General features: G+C 41.0%; 1 pseudogene; it reads left to right on the top strand.

Annotated features, from left to right (window-relative positions):
* The first annotated feature begins 685 nt into the window (after positions 1 to 685).
* The window catches only part of LOC138813053 (Golgi to ER traffic protein 4 homolog pseudogene), a 10,048-nt pseudogene continuing 4,376 nt past the window's right edge, over positions 686 to 6,357 (top strand).

Here is a 6,357-nt window from a genome sequence, read left to right as displayed (position 1 = left end):
AAGGTGGCAGAGGAGGCAGTGACACCTGGGGATTGGGCAGGGGCAGGGCATACATAGAGGAAAGTGAGCACTGCTTGTATGGGCAGCCTCAGTTCAGGAGCAGACAGCCCAGGGGGTTGATGTCACGGGCAGCCCTGGGGGCTCTGTCGGCTGCATGGAGGTAGCAGTGGTGCTGCTGCTGCATCTCCTTGCCTGCCATCGTCTCCATTGTCCCTGAAGCACAGGTGCATGGGCTCCACCTTGAGCGAAGGGGCTTAGGGCAGCCGCTGGCAGTCCGGGATTTTCTGCCAGGGTTGCTCATCCTGCAGGCAGCCAGAAAGTCACACAGGCCATCCAGATGAGGTCGGCATGTGTACAGCCACTGACTGTCTCCCTGAGGCGCTTGACCTGGTGGAGAATCCAGTCCTTGGGTGCTCAGCTGGCAGCAGGGGACTCAGGCTGCTGAGTAGCATCTGGTACTCCCAGCTGCTGGGCAGGGCCCAAAGACCAGACCTCAGGCAGTAGCTGCAAGGTCGAGGCACTGGGCAAGGCGTGGTGCGATGAGCCAAGGTGCCCAGGTCCCTGAGGCCTTGCTGTCTGGTCTCCACTGCCAGCTTGGAGGTTCACAGCCTGGTGGCTGCCCCCTGCTGCTGTATGGCTTTCCAAGGACTCTAGCCTTAGCAGGGTGCTTGGAACCAGAGGCCTCATGTACAGCCCTCCTCCTTTTCACACTGCAGCAGAATTGTGGACCATAACAAGCTGCGCTGACCCGCCCCATTTTGCAAATTTGGTGTTGGAGATGCTGACCTGTGGCCCACAGACCCTCACAGCAGCGGTCTTGGAGCCCAGGAGGCAGTGCCTTTGGCACCCCATCTTGGACAAAAGGACCAGGAGTGGCAGAGGCAAAGGGGCCAGAGTGGCTTTGCAAATGATTTAAGTACACTTTATTTGGGAGTATACTGTCTTCTCAATATGTGTAACATATTAGTTTTGTTAGGTGAATATGTTGGCCATGTCTACATTGGTATTATAAAGAGAATGTACAGAGGGATTAAATTACATGAGTCAGATAATGAATACATTTCCTTTTGTATAGTGCCTTCTTTTCCCTCCCTCCCTCCAAGCCCCTTCCTCCCATTAATTGAATATTTAAGGAATTATCTGAGGAAATATGGACTAATGTACAATAAAATCTTTATGACAGTAGAGGCTTGACCCAATCACATTTATTTTTTTGTAGAATACAGAAATCTATTTTCTGCAATGAAGAAACAACCACGAGCTAACCTTGGAGACTGGAGGGAAGTTACTGGGCACCCTAACCTGGGCACTAAGGAGAAGATCAATCAGCCTGAAAGGATGCCTGAAAGAACACAGAACTGCAGCTGGGTGAGATGATCAAGCAGGTCCAGAGCATTGTAGAGGTGGCATTCACTTACTTTTCTACTGATGATATTCACATACCATCATAGTTTTATTTGCTTTATAAAAGAAAGGAAAGTTTAGAAAGTTCAGCATTGGGAATTTTCCAATGTAAAGACAAGAAGGCTTACTAACAATTATGTTGTGCTCAATAATAATACAGTATGGAAAAAGGATCAGTGTAGAGTATATAAAAACTTTAAGTACTGTGAAGATACTCTTTTATGAATCATGAAACTTTGTCCATGGAGCACAAATCTAATTTTATATGTTTTACAGTCCTGGGATATAATACATACAGTTTTCTGCTATCATTAGAAAAGGTACAGTTCCACATAGTGAAATCCTACATGATTTAGAACTAATTAAGGAGTGTTTTATTCTGTGTCATTAGTAGAAAAATAATTGTTTTGTTTGGCCCCAAATAGCAAATTATTCTCAATGATTATGAACTATTTTGAACCTAATAAAGCTGTTTTGAATTCGAGTTCATTTTTTTTCTGCCAGTTCTGCTGGGACATGAACTCAGTGACTGGGTGCTGCCCTGTAGCTTTATAGCTCTTGGCTAACATTCTACTGCTTGAGACACTGCTATAGTTTTTTTGCTGGTTGGTCTTTTACTGGTTGGGATAAGAGACTTATAGACGATTTTGCACCAACTGGCTGCAAACCATGATCCTCAAATCTCAGCCTCCTGAGTGGCTTGGATTACAAGCATGAACCATCAGTATGTGACTTCTGTTATGCTTTTTCATAGTAAATTTTCTCAAATGAGACCGAAAATGTATCAATATGTGCATCCATGAATGAGTGAATACATTTATTTCTTCTGTGAAGTAAGTCATAAACTAAATAAGATTAGTTTTTTTTTTTTTCAAATCGGAGAACAAAACCCAGGGCCTGGCACTTGTGTCTGGCCATTATCTCTCATTGGTTCTCAGAATGACATTTTTCTTTTTTTGCTGCAAAAACTGGCAGTGGCCACTTCATTGGCCCGGATAGAATAGGAGCATCTTCAGAGATTGTGTTTGGGGCCTAAGTGAATGTAAATAATATCTTCCCCACCAGCTAATATGTTCTCATCACTGTCTAAATAATTTCTTTTAGATATATTGTCTTATTATTGTACAAAATAATGGACTCCATTATATTTTCCTATTTTCATACTACTTATTTTCATAATATTCACTTTCATTACACTCTTTTGCCTGTCTCCTCCCATGGTTGCTTCTTGTTTTTACATTTTTCTCTCTCTCTCCCTCCCTCTCTCTTACTCTCGCTTTTTCTCTCTTTCTCTCTCTTTCTCTGCTTGCCTCTCTGCTAGTATTTGCTTTACACTTTCTACCTGCACTCCCCCTTTTAAGCAAAGCCTCAAGTTCTGGGTTTCTGCTTATTAATTGGAATTAAGAATTTTATCCAGGCATCGGTGGCCCTCACCTGTAATCCTAGCTAGTCAAGGTGCTGAGATCAGAAGATTGCGCTTCAAAGCCAGCCTGGGCAGGCAAGTGCATGAGACTCTTATTTCTAATTAACCACCAGAAAACCAGAAATGGCTATGTGGCTCAAGTGGTAAGGTGCTTGCCTTGAGCTGAAGAGCTGAGGGGTAGTGCCCAGGCCCAGAGGTCAAGCTTCATGTCCTACCAAAAATAAAAGTGTTTCCATAGATTTTTCTTTCAAACCATGATAATAAATTACATTTGTTCATGTAGATAATATAGGAATTTAGTATTGTTGGGTTATTAACAACTACTTAAATTATTTTTGAAAAATCATAATGAACTATGCTTTATGAATCTCATCTTATTCTGAAATATTACAAAAACAGTAGAGTTCTTCTATAGGGTCCCAATGTAATAGGAAGCCCTGTTCTATATCAGAAGTATCTATCAACCATTTGTTTCTCTTGTATCTTATTTTACATCTATTCAATTATTATTTTTATTTGTCAATTATCTTTCAGTAGTTGTGCAAAGGAGTTGCCATATAACAAAAGCAGTTTATGAATACAGTGCATATTGATTTGTGCCACACCTACAATAATCACACCCCCCTCTGACCCACCATTCCCTTATATTTCTTAGTTTTGCAGTATAGGCAATGAATTCCTTTTTAGCAAATTTAATTTTTTTTATTTATTTATTTATTTATTTATTTATTTATTTATTTATTTATTTATTTATTTATTGTCAGGCATGGGGTTTGAACTCTGGGATTGGGCATTATCCCTCAGCTGTTGCACTCAAGATGAGCACTCTACCACTTGAGCCAGAGCGCCACTTCCTGTTTTTTAGTGGTTTATTGGAGATAAGGGTGACATGGAGTTTCCTGCCCGGGCTGGCTTTGAACTGAGACCCTCAGATCTCAGCTTCCTGTGTAGCTAAGATTACAGGCCTGAGTGGCCTGTGCCCAGCTGATTATAGTTATTTTAAAGAGGTTGTGTAGAGGGATTTCATTTACATAAGTCAGATGAGAACATTTCCTTTCATACAACATCTTCTGTTCCCTCACTTTCTCCCAATGAGCTTGACTACATTCTGACCCTTCCTCCCTTCATTTGTCTACACTTTCCCCACCCTCTTTTTGATGTACCCCAATTTCTTGCATTAATATTCTCAGGCTTTGTCCTAGTCTTTCTAAAGATTATACTACTTGGGCCACATTGCCAGCAGCGATGGTGGAGCAGGAAGGCTCTCACAATGAAGCCCACAATCACATGGAAGTTAAGCTGCATGGAGAATGGCGGCCAGTATGGGGCACACCAAATGTACTGGACCATCTTCTTCAGGTACATGTCCCAGAGCAAGCCCTCTGAGGCCCAAGAGCTCATGTGCTCAGGAGCATACTGCTGTTCTTCCTTCATGGCCAGCAAAACAGCACAGCAGAGCTGTCCATGCTGGTGTGGAGTCCCTGAAATGGATGTAGATGGCAGAAATGGATGGAGTGTCTGGCTAGGGTGTTCAGTTGATGGACCCCTTCTCCAGAGCCCTGAAGTGTTCCAGTTGGGGTTCCTGGAAATGGGGCCATCCTTAGCTCCTTCCATTTTGGGCCCTGACCCTGTGGAAAGAGCCGAACTACTGGGAATCTTGATACTACTTTCTACACTCCACAGACGGTGAGGGCTGCGCCAACATGCTGGTGGAGGACTCCACGGCCCACAGCTTCCATGGCAAGTGGACATACTTGTGGCTCAGGCAGTGCTGCAGTTTCTCTATTGGAAAACAAAACTAGGTCTGTGGTCTTCATCATGTATGCACAGAAGCAACATCCATCAAGCACGGGCCGCCCTCCATCCAATCCCTGCTCCACTTCATCTGATTTCTGCTGCTGGCCTTGGATGGCAGCAAGCTAACCACGTTCTTGGTGCTGTGAGAGCAGTTCCAGCCCTCCCTGTGCAGGTACCCAATACATGACAAGTAGCTCGACAGGACAGAACAGGACAGGAGAGTTGTCCCTCAGGGTACATCCCAAGCTTTTGTCTTCCTATGGAGGCAGTTGGCCACGTCCTGGCCTCCCTTAGTTACTCTATCACCTACAATTTTTCTTAGTTATGCTCTATGTATTAAAAACTTCCTTAAAGACAAGTTATACTGTTCATGGAGTTCATACTCACAGCTCTAAATACTGAGATGCCTAAAATATATCATTCTGCTTTGAGTAAATTCCCTCCAAAAGGTTTTCCAATTCAGAAGTTTATCTTGAATGGATTTTATAAAACGTTTCAAATGTTATACAAAAAAATAAGGACTAAGTAAATGAACGATCAAGTACTTAATGATTAGAAGACTCAATGTCCTGAAACAATTCTCCTTAACTGCTCAGTACATAGAGTATAATTCCAGACAAAATTCAGCCAGATATTTTTTATGAGAAACTTTTAAGAGGGCAAATAGTATTTCCTCACTTTCTAAGGAAATATTTTTGTAGAATCAAAATGATCTCTTCAAAGTTTTAGGAAAAGTCAATAATAAATTCATCAGTACCTAGAGTTTTATAGATTGCAATGCATTTAAATGTAAATTGAGAAAATTTGTGTAGATTCCATTTTTTTCGTTCTTCCTTAAGTAGGTTTGATAGGTTTCATCTTTGAATAAATCATCTGAAGTTGTTTATTACTGTACTTTTAAATTTTATAACGGTAGGATTTCTGATAAAGTACTCATTTGTTTTGGTTATTGGCAACTGGTTTCTTCTCTGTTTTGTTATTTTGTATTTTGATACGTCTTTTAAAATATATATCCATTTATTGATCTATTCAGACACAGCTTCTATTTTCATTGATTTTCTCTGCTGTGTTCAAAAGCAGGATTTTTTTTGCCACTTAACGAAATGATTCTTAAATAGAAAAGCAAAAGAAGAATAGAATAGAAAAATAAGAGTATCAGTTCAAGCTTGTAATCCTATCTACTCAGTAGGCAAAGAGCTGAGAATTTTGTTTCAAAGCCAGCCAGGGGAGGAAAACCTGTGAGATTCCTATCTCCAACTAAACACCAAAAATGCTGAAAATGGAGTTTGTGGCTCAAGTAGCAGAGCACTGAGCTAGAATTACATATGTGAATCCCCAGTGTCCTGGTAAGTTGTGTTTGTTTTTTCTTTTTTTGAGGAGTGTAAATGTTTACAATTTTTAAGTCCTTAACGTAGCCCACTGCATGTAGTATGAAGTTACACATGGTCTGATCTACTGTCCATATGGTAATCACTGAGATTTAAAATTCTGTCTTCCTGAACATTTTCCAGTTTTCTTCTTTGACCATACATTTAGGTATCAGGGGTTTCCTATGGTCAATTTTCATTTAAGGAAATAATCATTTCAGATTTCATTTAAAGTTTGAGACTGAGACTTGTACTTGGTGTTTGATGTTGTTGCTCTTTAGCTAGTACTTTACCAACTAAGCTATGACTTTAATCCATAATTTCAGGTTATTCAAAATGCTAGGAAAGGTAATAGTGATAATAATG

The sequence above is a fragment of the Dipodomys merriami genome, unplaced genomic scaffold, assembly GCF_024711535.1.
Source record: "Dipodomys merriami isolate MVZ:Mamm:240054 unplaced genomic scaffold, mDipMer1.0.p SCAF_58, whole genome shotgun sequence".
Taxonomy (NCBI): Eukaryota; Metazoa; Chordata; class Mammalia; order Rodentia; family Heteromyidae; genus Dipodomys; species Dipodomys merriami.
The sequence above is the reverse complement of the archived record's forward strand: the minus strand, read 5'-3'. Positions and strand labels throughout refer to the sequence as shown.